The 13,160-nt window shown below is 37.9% G+C and overlaps 1 non-coding gene across 1 annotated transcript; it reads left to right on the top strand.

Annotated features, from left to right (window-relative positions):
- The first annotated feature begins 8,943 nt into the window (after nucleotides 1–8,943).
- Nucleotides 8,944–9,051, top strand: LOC130953652 (small nucleolar RNA R71). Its single transcript, XR_009075814.1, has one exon. It is a non-coding gene; the product is annotated as a small nucleolar RNA R71 (small nucleolar RNA).
- The last annotated feature ends 4,109 nt before the right edge of the window (nucleotides 9,052–13,160 follow it).

Here is a 13,160-nt window from a genome sequence, read left to right on the forward strand (position 1 = left end):
AAGGTCGAATCTTCCGGATTAGAGAACGCTGCTTCTTTGGATTCTAGCGTATACCACGGAGACCCTAATCTCCCCAGAAATTGGCTGAACTGGTCTCTCGAGAAGTCCCCACCGAAATCATGGATTAACCGTTTGAGAGATGTATAAACATAGCTGTTGGATCGTGCTTTTCTTCCAGGTATTCACACAAACCCAAGTAGACACGAGTGTTTGTCAGGCACGTTCATCTTAATGTGATGAACAGAGCTAATTGATTAGATCATCCGATTCACCACGATGAAAATCAGATATACATCTTAGAGAAAGATCAAACATGGATCGAAGAAGAAATAATAGTACTTTTATTAATCCATAGGACTCAGCAGGGCTCCTCCCCTCAACCTAGGAGGTTTAGAAACTTATAACGAAAGAAAAATACAGAGGAAAAACGAAAATAATGTGTATCCTCCAAAAGAGGTCTCTCATGACATGGTGTAAAATAACTCTTAAATAATAAACAGATAACTAGTAAGAGTAAAACAGTCTATTTAGTGCTAAAATTCACTACTAAGGCCTACTTTGTGAGTGTTTGGGTAGAGCTTTGGTGAGATCCACGTGCAATGAGGCTCCTAGGGCGTGAAACGCTGGCTAGGGGGTCCTTTCTGGGCCTTTGGACGCTGGGCTCTGCCTTTTGGGCGTTGGACGCCTAGAAGAGGGCAGAAAGCTAACATTGGATGCCAATTTTAGGCCTTCTAATCCAAAGCAAAATATGGACTTATATATTGCTGGAAAGCTCTGGAAGTCAGCTTTCCATAGCCATTAAGAGCGCTCCATTTGGACTTCTGTAGCTCTAGAAAAGCTCTTCCGAATGCAGGTAGGTTAGATCTGGACAACATCTGCAGTGCTTTCTCTGTCTCTGAATTAGACTTCTGCTCCAGCTCCTCAATTTCAGCCAGAAATTACCTGAAATAGCTCAAAAACACAAAAACTTATATTAGAATTCAAAAATGTGAATTTAACACTAAAATCTATAAAAATACAATAAAAACTAAATAAAAACTACTAAAAACTATATGAAAATGATGTCAAAAAGCGTATAAAATATCCGCTCATCAGCCGTCTTCGGAGCTTTCAAAGGTGGGCAAATGGGTATGGGTCAAAACGGATTGCCACCTTCAGCTGGTGGGTCAATCGGCGGCAACGTGTTCTTTCTCCCGTTTTCCTTGGTAACTCACTCATGAAAGATAGAAAATGGGAGAGTAAGATGAGTGGATGGAAAAGTAAGGAATCATAGATTATTAGAATGAGGTGATGATCACTAAAATAAAGTGAGTGAATAAGTTTGTAACATGAAAGAAACAAGTGTGTGTATTCTAAGTTGCGCAGTTTAAAACACACACTAGCAAAGAAAGCTATATCACACTTACACAAAAAAAGCATGCACTTCACTCATTCTAGTGTGCTTGAGATGCCCTAAAAGAAACTTGTAGGTTAAGATAAACAAACAAGTACTGAGGGAGCATAAAAGCATTCAAGCAATAAACAAGCATTATGAATTGGATAATGGAGGAAAGTTTGTTTGCAACACCTAATTAACATGAAATGGAAAACATGACAAGCATCGTCCACAAAGGTTAAAAAGCTCAAAAAATGTTATTAGGTAAGCTCTTGATCCAATTTCACAATTCATTAATTTCAATGCATCAACTAAGTGACTTAAATAAAAATCAATCATAGCAAGCATCACCTAACAAAAAATGCATCAACTACTTACAATTGCCTAATAATAGATAATGAATTCAAATTACATGGTGGCTAGCTACAACATGTAATTTACAAATCTAATAATATTCATGAAGGCAATGTCATAAGTTCTTGGTATGTACAAATATTCAATATTCAAACTTCATCACCAATTGACAAAGTATGACCTCAATAAAGATATCCAACAATATTTAGCAACAACAATATCAATAATCTAACACTTATCACAAAAAATCTAACCTATACTAACAACCTAATCTACTAAAAATTAGAAAATTAAACTAACTAACTAAAAAATGGAGTTGGTGGTGGATGGTGGTTGAATAAGGGAAAGAAGAGAGGGAAAGAGAGAAGATGAAAGGAAATAGAGATAAGAGAAGAAAAGAAGTAGGGTGGTGTGAGAAGAGAGTAGTGCGTATGCACACTTGGCCGTGCGTACGCACAAATGATGTAAAATGGGGATTGTGTGCAAGCACAAGCATGTGCGAGCGCTCCGGGTAGAGGGTGAAAATCAGTTTGTGCATATGCACACTAAGAGTTTTTTTTTAACATGAAAAAAGATCATGTGAGCATGCGCACATAGGTGTGCGTACGCACAGAGAGGGTAAAAGGCTGAGGTGCAAATGCAAAAGTGTGTGAACGCTCCAAGCAGAGGGTGTGCAAACGAGTGTCCGTACGCAAAGCTGGGCGCGTGCACATAGGATGCAGATTTTGGGGTAGGCGTGCGTACTGGTGCACGAAATTGTGATCATCAATAATGACGCCAAAGACTTGGAGCTCTCAAACGTGAATCACACTATCACAACTTCGCACAACTAACCAGCAAGTCCACTAGGTCATCCAAGTAATAAAACTTACGTGAGTAAGGGTCGATCCCACGGAGATTGTTGGTATGAAGCAAGCTATGGTCATCTTGTAAATCTCAGTCAGGCGAATTCAAATGGTCATAATGGTTTTCGAAAATAAAGATAAATAAAACATAAAATAGAGATAGAGATACTTATATAAATCATTGGTGGGAATTTCAGATAAGTGTATGGAGATGCTTTGTCCCTTCTGAATCTCTGCTTTCCTATTGCCTTCCTCCAATCATTCTTACTCTTTCTATGGCAAGCTGTATGTAGGGCGTCACCGTTGTCAATGGCTACTTCCCATCTTCTCAGTGAAAATGGTCCAAATGCTCTGTCACAGCACGGCTAATCATCTGTCGATTCTCGATCATGTTGGAATAGAATCCAGTGATTCTTTTGTGTCTGTCACTACGCCCAACACTCGCGAGTTTGAAGCTCGTCACAGTCATCCCATCTCAGATCCTACTCGAAATACCACAGACAAGGTTTAGACTTTTCGGATCTTAGAAATGGCTGCCAATAATTCTAGCTTATACCACGAAGACTTTGATCTTTCGGAATGGAGGCTAAGAGACATGCGCTCGATCTAAGGTAGAACGGGAGTGGTTGTCAGGCACGCCTTCATAAGTGAGAATGATAATGAGTGTCACGGATCATCACATTCATCATGTTGAAGTGCAGTGAATATCTTAGAATAAGAATAAGCGTGAATTGAATAGAAGAACAATAGTACTTTGCATTAATACTCGAGGTACAGCAGAGCTCCACACCTTAATCTATGGTGTGTAGAAACTCCACCGTTGAAAATACATAAGTGAAAAAGGTCCAGGCATGGCCATGACGCCAGCCCCCCAAAACGTGATCAAAGGATCGAAAGGTAATCCAAAGATTAATGGTCTAAGAGACACCTAATACAATAGTAAAAAGTTCTATTTATACTAAACTAGCTACTAGGGTTTACAGAAATAAGTCTAAGTGCAGAAATCCACTTCCAGGGCCCACTTTGGTGTGTGCTTGGGCTGAGCTTGAGCTTTACACGTGTAGAGGCTTCTCTTGGGGTTAACCACCAAGTTGTAACGTGTTTTTGGCATTTAACTCTGGTTTGTGACGTGTTTCTGGCGTTTTACTCCAGAATGCAGCATGGAGCTGGAGTTGAACGCAAGTTTGCGTCGTCTAAACTCGAATAAAGTATGGACTATTATATATTGCTGGAAAGCCCTTGATGTCTACTTTTCAATGCAATTAAAAGCGCGCCATTTGGAGTTTTTTAGCTCTAGAAAATTCATTTCGAGTGTAGGGAGGTCAGAATCTAATAGCATCAGCAGTCCTTTTTCAGCCTGAATCAGATTTTTGCTCAGGTCCCTCAATTTCAGCCAGAAAATATATGAAATTACAGAAAAACACACAAACTCATAGTAAAGTCTAGAAATGTGAATTTTGCATAAAAACTAATAAAAACATCCCTAAAAGTTGCTAGATCCTACTAAAAACTACCTAAAATCAATACCAAAAAGCGTATAAATTATCCGCTCATCAGAACACCAAACTTAAATTGTTGCTTGTCCCCAAGCAACTGAAAATAAAATAGGATAAAAAGAAGAGAATATACTATAAATCCCAAAATATCAATGAATATTAGTTCTAACTAGATGAGCGGGACTTGTAGCTTTTTGCTTCTGAACAGTTTTGGCATCTCACTTTATCCGTTGAAGTTTAGAATGATTGGCATCCATAGGAACTCAGAGTTCAAATAGTGTTATTGATTCTCGTAGTTAAGTATGTTGATTCTTGAACACAGCTACTTTTATGAGTCTTGGTCGTGGCCCTAAGCACTTTGTTTTCCAGTATTACCACCGGATACATAAATGCCACAGACACATGACTGGGTGAACCTTTTCAGATTGTGACTCAGCTTTGCTAAAGTCCCCAGTTAGAGGTGTCCAGAGCTCTTAAGCACACTCTTTTTACTTTGGATCATGACTTTAACCACTCAGTCTCAAGCTTTTCACTTGGACCTGCATGCCACAAGCACATGGTTAGGGACATCTTGATTTAGCCGCTTAGGCCTGGATTTATTTCCTTGGGCCCTCCTATCCATTGATGCTCAAAGCCTTGGATCCTTTTTACCCTTAACTTTTGGTTTTAAGGGCTATTGGCTTTTTCTGCTTTCTTTTTCTTTTTCTTCTATTTCTTTTTTTTTTGCCCTTTTTTTCACTGCTTTTTCTTGCTTCAAGAATCAATTTCATGATTTTTTAGATTATCAATAACATTTGCCTTTGTTCATCATTCTTTCAAGAGCCAACAATTTTATCATTCATAAACAACAAGATCAAAAATATGCATTGTTCAAGCATTCATTCAGAAAACAAAAAGTATTGTCACCACATCAATATAATTAAACTAATTTCAAGGATGAATTCGAAACTCATGTACTTCTTTTTCTTTTGTATTAGAAACATTTTTCATTTAACAAAGGTGAAGAATTCATGGAATTATTCATAGCCTTAAGACATAGTTACTAAATACTAATGATCATGTAGTAAAGACACAAACATAGGCAAACATGAAGCTCAAAAATAAAAAAACAGAGAGATAAGAACAAGGGAGTTAAGAAATGAGTCCACCTTAGTGATGGTGGTGCCTTCTTCTCGAAGGACCAATGGTGTTTTTGAGCTCCTCTATGTCTCTCCCTTGCCTTTGTTGCTCCTCCCTCATAGCTCTTTGATCTTCTCTAATCTCATTGAGAATGATGGAGTGCTCTTGGTGTTCTACCCTTAATTGGTTCATGTCATGACTCAATCCTTCTAGAGAAGTGTTGAGTTGTTCCCAATAGTTGTTTGGAGGAAAATGTATCCCTTGAGGCATCTTAGGGATTTTTTGATGATGAACTTCCTCATGCGTCTCTTGAGATCCATGAATGGGCTCTCTTGTTTGCTCCATCCTTTTCTTAGTGATGGGCTTGTCCTATTCAATGAGGATGTCTCCTTCTATGACAACTCCAGCTAAGTAGCATAGATGGCAAATGAGATGAGGAAAAGCTAGCCTTGCCAAGGTGGAGGGCTTTTCGGCTACTTTGTAGAGTTTTAGAAATATGATTTCATGAACTTCTACTTCCTCTCCAATCATGATGCTATGGATCATGATGGCCCGATCCACAGTTACTTCAGATCGGTTGCTAGTGGGGATGATGGAGCATTGGATGAACTCCAACCATCCTCTAGCCACAGGCTTAAGGTCCAGTCTTCTCAATTGAACCGTCTTGCCTTTTGAGTCTTTTTTCCATTGAGCTCCTTCCATACATATGTCCATGAAGACTTGGTCCAACCTTTGATCAAAGTTGACCCTTCTAGTGTAGGGGCATGCGTCTTCTTGCATCATAAGCAAGTTGAATGCCAACCTTACATTTTTCGGACTGAAATTTAAGCATTTCCCCCGAACCATTGTAAGATAATTCTTTGGATTCGGGTTTATACTTTGATCATGGTTCCTAGTGATCCATGCATTGGCATAAAACTCTTGAACCATTAAGATTTCGACTTGTTGAATGGGATTGGTAAGAACTTCCCAACCTCTTATTTGGATCTCATGTCGGATCTCCGGATACTCATTTTTCTTGAGCATGAAAGGGACCTCAGGGATCACCTTTTTCTTGGCCACAACTTCATATAAGTGGTCTTAATGGGCTTTTGAAATGAATCTTTCCATTTTCCATGACTCAGAGGTGGAAGCTTTTATCTTTCCTCTCCTCTTTCTAGAGGTTCCTCCGGTCTTAGGTGCCATAAATGGTTATGGAAAAATAAAAAAGCTATGCTTTTACCACACCAAACTTAGAATGTTGCTCACCCTTGAGCAAAAGAAGAAAATATAGAAGAAGAAGAAGAAGAAGATATGGAGGAGAGGAGAAAGGTGTGAGTTTCTGCCAAGGGGGAGAAGAGAGGGTAGTGATGTGTGAAAATAAAGAAGGATGGAGGGGTTTATATAGTGGAGGGAGAGGGGTTTATGGTTTGGTCATGTAGGGTGGGTTTGGATGGAAAAGAGATTCTGAATTTGAAGGTAGGTGGGGTTTTTGGGGAAGAGAGAATGGATGTGAGTGGTGAAGAGGTGATGGGGAAGAGTGATTGAGGTGATTGGTGAATGATGTTTAGGGAAGAGTGTTATGAAAAGGTGTGAGAGAGAAGAAGAAGGTAGGTGGGGATCCTGTGGGGTCCACAGATCCTGAAGTGTCAAGAATTTCTCATCCTTGCATCCTTTACGCGTGTAAAATGCCCTCTATATGCAATCCTGGCATTTAACGCCAGACTGATACTTGTTTCTGGCATTAAATGCCAGCTTGGTGCTTGTTTCTGGTGTTTAACGCCAGCCTGATGCTTGTTTCTGGTGTTAAACGCCAGCTTGGTACTTGTTTCTGGCATTAAACACCAGACAGACGCACATTTCTGGCGTTTAAACGGCAGACAGCTCTTCCTCCAGGGTGTGCTTTTTCTTTTGCTGTTTTTGATTTTGTTTTTAATTTTTGCAATTATTTTGTGACTCTACATGATCATAAACCTAATAAAACATAAAAGAACAATAGAAATATAGATAAATAAAAATTGGGTTGCCTCCCAATAAGCGCTTCTTTAATGTCAATAGCTTGATAGTGAGCTCTCATGGAGCTTCACAGATGTTCAGAGCATTTTTGGGACCTCCCAACACTAAACTTAGAGTTTGAATATGGGAATTCAACACCAAACTTAGAGTTTGGTTGTGGCCTCCCAACACCAAACTTAGAGTTTGACTGTGGGGGCTTTGTTTGACTCTGTATTGAGAGAAGCTTATCGTGCCTCTTTTCCATGTTTACAGAAGGATAACCTTGAGCTTTAAACACAAGGTAGTACCCATTCAATTGAAGGACTAGTTCACCTCTGTCAACATCAATCACAGCTTTTGCTGTGGCTAGGAAGGGTCTTCCAAGAATGATGGATTTATTCTCATCCTTCCCAGTGTCTAAGATTATGAAATCAGCAGGGATGTAAAGGCCTTTAACCTTTACCAACACGTCCTCTACCAATCCATAAGCTTGTTTTATTGACTTGTCTGCCATCTCTAATGAGATTCTTGCAGCTTGTACCTCAAAGATCCCCAGCTTCTCCATTACAGAGAGTGGCATAAAATTTATACCTGACCCCAGGTCACATAGAGCCTTTTCAAAGGTCACGGTGCCTATGGTACAAGATATTAAGAATTTACCAGGATCTTGTTTCTTTTGAGGTAGAGTTTGCTGAACCCATGTATCTAGTTCACTAATGAGCAAAGGAGGTTTACCTTTCCAAGTCTCATTACCAAACAACTTGGCATTCAGCTTCATGATGGCTCCTAGATATTGAGCAACTTGCTCTTTAGTTACATCTTCATCCTCTTCAGAGGAAGAATAGTTCTCGGAGCTCATAAATGGCAGAAGGAAGTTTAATGAAATCTCTATGGTCTCTATATGAGCCTCAGATTCCTTTAGGTCCTCAATAGGGAACTCCTTTCTGTCTGGGAGACGTCCCATGAGGTCTTCCTCATTGGGATTCACGTCCTTCCCTTCCTCTTTGGATTCGGCCATTTTCATTATATCAATGGCCTTGCACTCTCTTTTTGGATTCTCTTCTGTATTGCTTGGGAGAGTACTAGGAGAAGTTTCAGTGATTTTTTTACTCAGCTGACCCACTTGTGCCTTCAAGTTTCTAATGGAGGACCTTGTTTCATTCATGAAACTTAAAGTTGTCTTAGATAGATCATAGACTATGTTTGCTAAGCTAGAGGGGCTCTGCTCAAAATTCTCTATCTGTTGCTGAGAAGATGATGGAAAAGGCTTGCTATTGCTAAACCTGTTTCTTCCACCATTATTAAAGCCTTGTTGGGGCTTTTGTTGATTCTTCCATGAGAAATTTGGATGATTTCTCCATGAGGGATTATAGGTGTTTCCATAGGCTTCACCCATATAATTCACCTCTGCCATTGCAGGGTTCTCAGGATCATAAGCTTCTTCTTTAGAAGATGCTTCTTTAGTACTGTTGGATGCATTTTGCAATCCATTCAGACTCTGAGAAATCATGTTGACTTGCTGAGTCAACATTTTGTTCTGAGCCAATATGGCATTCAAAGTATCAATTTCAAGAACTCCCCTCTTCTGAGGCGTCCCATTACTCACAGAATTCCTCTCAGAGGTGTACATGAATTGGTTATTTGTAACCATGTCAATGAGTTCTTGAGCTTCTGCATGCGTTTTCTTTAGGTGAATGGATCCACCTACAGAATGGTCCAATGACATCTTAGAGAACTCAAATAGACCATCATAGAATATATCCAAAATGGTCCACTCTGAAAGCATGTCAGAAGGACACTTTTTGGTGAACTGCTTGTATCTTTCCCAAGCTTCATAAAGGGATTCACCATCTTTTTGCTTGAAGGTCTGAACATCCACTCTAAGCTTGCTCAGCTTTTGAGGAGGAAAGAACTTGGCCAAGAAAGTCGTGACCAGCTTATCCCAAGAGTCCAGGCTATCTTTAGGTTGTGAGTCCAACCATGTTCTAGCTCTGTCTCTTACAGCAAAAGGGAAAAGCATGAGCCTGTAGACTTCAGGATCTACTCCATTAGTCTTAAAAGTATCACAGATCTGCAAGAACTCAGTTAAAAACTGATAGAGATCTTCTGATGGAATTCCATGGAACTTGCAGTTCTGTTGCATTAGAGCAACTAGTTGAGGCTTCAGCTCAAAATTTTTTGCTCCAACGGCAGGGATTGAGATGCTTCTTCCATAAAAATTGGAAGTAGGTGTAGTATAATCACCAAGCATCCTCTTTGTGCCTCTACCATTGTTATTGGGTTCGGCCATGTCTTCTTTTTCGAGATTCTCTGTAAGGTTTTCTCTGGATTATTGTGCTTTAGCTTCTCTTAACTTCTTCTTCAGAGTCCTTTCAGGTTCAGGATCTGCTTCAACAAGAATATCCTTGTCCTTGCTCCTGCTCATATGAAAAAGAAGAGAACAGAAAAGAAGAAGAATCCTCTATGTCACAGTATAGAGATTCCTTTATGTAAGTAGAAGAAGAAAAGAATAGAAGAAGGAGGAGAAAAATTCGAACACAAAGGAGAAGAGAGGGTTCAAATTTTTAGATGAAGAGAAGTGTTAGTAAATAAATAAAATAAATAGAAAGAGATGAGAGGAGGAGAATTTCAAAAATTATTTTTGAAAAAAAGTTAGTGATTTTCAAAAATTAAGAGAAGAAATAAAATAAAAATTAAAATTTGAAACCATTAGTTAATTAAAAGAATTTTGAAAAAGAGGGAGGTAATTTTCAAAAATTAGAGAGAGGAAAGTAGTTAGGTAGTTATGAAAAAGATAAGAAATAGTAAAACAAACAAAAAGTCAATTAGTTAGTTGAAAAAGATTTAAAATTCAATTTTGAAAAGATAGGAAGTTAGAAAAGATTTTTGAAATCAATTTTGAAAAAAAAAATATGATTTGAAAAAGATATGATTGAGATTTGTTTTGAAAAAGATTTGATTTTTAAAATTAAAATTGATTACTTGACTAACAAGAAACTAAAAGCTGTGATTCTAGAATTTAAAGATTGAACCTTTCTTAACAAGAAAGTAACAAACTTCAAATTTTTGAATCAATCACATTAATTGTTAGTAAAGTTTTTGAAAATCATGAAATAAAGATAAGAAAAAATTTTGAAAATCAATTTAAAAAATTTCGAAAATAATAAAAAAATGAAAAAGATTTTATTTTTGAAAAAGTTTTGGAAAGATAGAATTTTTAAAATTGAAATCTTGACTTGACTAACAAGAAACAACTTATTTTAAAAAATTTTTGACTAAGTCAACCCAAAGAATTTGAAATTTATGAGAGAAATAAGGAAAAGATATTTTTTATTTTTTTGAGTTTTTAATGAGGAGAGAGAAAAACACAAATATGACCCAAAACATGAAAATTTTGGATCAAAACCAATGATGCATGCAAGAACACTATGAATGTCAAGATGAACACCAAGAACACTTTGAAGATCAAGATGAATATCAAGACTTATTTTTGAAAATTTTCAAGAAAAGAAAAACATGCAAGACACCAAACTTAGAAAAAAAAATTAATGTTTAGACACTATGAATGCAAAAATGCATATGAAAAACAACAAAAAACACAAAACAATAAAATTTAAAGATCAAACAAGAAGACTTGTCAAGAACAACTTGAAGATCATAAAGAACACCATGTATGAATTTTTTGAAAAAAATGCATAAATTTTAAAACATGCAATTGACACCAAACTTAAAATTTGACACAAGACTCAAACAAGAAACACAAAACTTTTTGGTTTTTATGATTTTATTAATTTTTTTTTTTGGGTTTTTCGAAAATTTATTTTTGGAAACACGAAAACAAAGAAAATTTTTTTTAAAGATTTATGAAAACTTTTTGAAAAGAAAATTACCTAATCTGAGCAACAAGATGAATCGTCAGTTGTCCAAACTCAAACAATCCCCGGCAACGGCACCAAAAACTTGGTGCACGAAATTGTGATCATCAACAATGGCGCCAAAGACTTGGAGCTCTCAAACGTTAATCACACTTTGTCACAACTTCGCACAACTATTCAGCAAGTGCATTGGGACGTCCAAGTAATAAACCTTACGTGACTAAGGGTCGATCCCACGGAGATTGTTGGTATGAAGCAAGCTATGGTCATCTTGTAAATCTCAGTCAGGCGAATTCAAATGGTCATAATGGTTTTCGAAAATAAAGATAAATAAAACATAAAATAGAGATAGAGATACTTATATAAATCATTGGTGGGAATTTCAGATAAGTGTATGGAGATGCTTTGTCCCTTCTGAATCTCTGCTTTCCTATTGCCTTCCTCCAATCATTCTTACTCTTTCTATGGCAAGCTGTATGTAGGGCGTCACCGTTGTCAATGGCTACTTCCCATCTTCTCAGTGAAAATGGTCCAAATGCTCTGTCACAGCACGGCTAATCATCTGTCGATTCTCGATCATGTTGGAATAGAATCCAGTGATTCTTTTGTGTCTGTCACTACGCCCAACACTCGCGAGTTTGAAGCTCGTCACAGTCATCCCATCTCAGATCCTACTCGAAATACCACAGACAAGGTTTAGACTTTTCGGATCTTAGAAATGGCTGCCAATAATTCTAGCTTATACCACGAAGACTTTGATCTTTCGGAATGGAGGCTAAGAGACATGCGCTCGATCTAAGGTAGAACGGGAGTGGTTGTCAGGCACGCCTTCATAAGTGAGAATGATAATGAGTGTCACGGATCATCACATTCATCATGTTGAAGTGCAGCGAATATCTTAGAATAAGAATAAGCATGAATTGAATAGAAGAACAATAGTACTTTACATTAATAATTGAGGTACAGCAGAGCTCCACACCTTAATCTATGTTGTGTAGAAACTCCACCGTTGAAAATACATAAGTGATAAAGGTCCAGGCATGGCTATGAGGCCAGCCCCCCAAAACGTGATCAAAGGATCAAAAGGTAATACAAAGATTAATGGTCTAAGAGACACCTAATACAATAGTAAAAAGTTCTATTTATACTAAACTAGCTACTAGGGTTTACAGAAATAAGTCTAAGTGCAGAAATCCACTTCCGGGGCCCACTTTGGTGTGTGCTTGGGCTGAACTTGAGCTTTACACGTGCAGAGGCTTCTCTTGGGGTTAAACGCCAAGTTGTAACGTGTTTTTGGCGTTTAACTCTGGTTTTTGACGTGTTTCTGGCGTTTTACTCCAGAATGCAGCATGGAGCTGGCGTTGAACGCCAGTTTGCGTCGTTTAATCTCGAATAAAGTATAAACTATTATATATTGCTGAAAAGTCCTGGATGTCTACTTTTTAACGCAATTGAGAGGGCGCCATTTGGAGTTTTATATCTCCAGAAAAACCATTTCGAGTGCATAGAGGTCAGAATCCAACAACACCAGCAGTCCTTTTTCAGCCTGAATCAGATTTTTGCTCAGGTCCCTCAATTTCAGCCAGAAAATACCTGAAATTACAGAAAAACACACAAACTCATAGTAAAGTCTAGAAATGTGAATTTTGCATAGAAACTAAGAAAAACATCCCTAAAAGTAGCTAGATCCTACTAAAAACTACCTAAAAACAATGCCAAAAAGCGTATAAATTATCCGCTCATCACGTACGCACAAGTGTGTGTACACGCACATGCTCTATTTTTCCAAAAATTTTTAGACCTCTAAGGCATCAATCATGACATCCAAAATATCTTTTCAAATTATTCTACCTAAAAACACAAGATCAACACAAAAATTCTACCAAACTAAGCTAACCAAGAGAAGCAAAAAATCAACAAACAAATGCTAAAAGAAGGGAACAGTTAGAAAGATGTTACCATGGTGGGGTATCTCCCACCTCGCACTTTTATTTATTGTCTTTAAGTTAGACAATTGGGAGAGCCCTTGCTTTGGTGGCTTGTTCTTGAATTCTTCCTTGAATCCTCTCCAATATTTGCATCTCCCATAGCCTCCGAGATCCCAAATCTTGTATACCCAATC

This window comes from Arachis stenosperma, chromosome 9 (genome assembly GCF_014773155.1).
Source record: "Arachis stenosperma cultivar V10309 chromosome 9, arast.V10309.gnm1.PFL2, whole genome shotgun sequence".
NCBI lineage: Eukaryota > Viridiplantae > Streptophyta > Magnoliopsida > Fabales > Fabaceae > Arachis > Arachis stenosperma.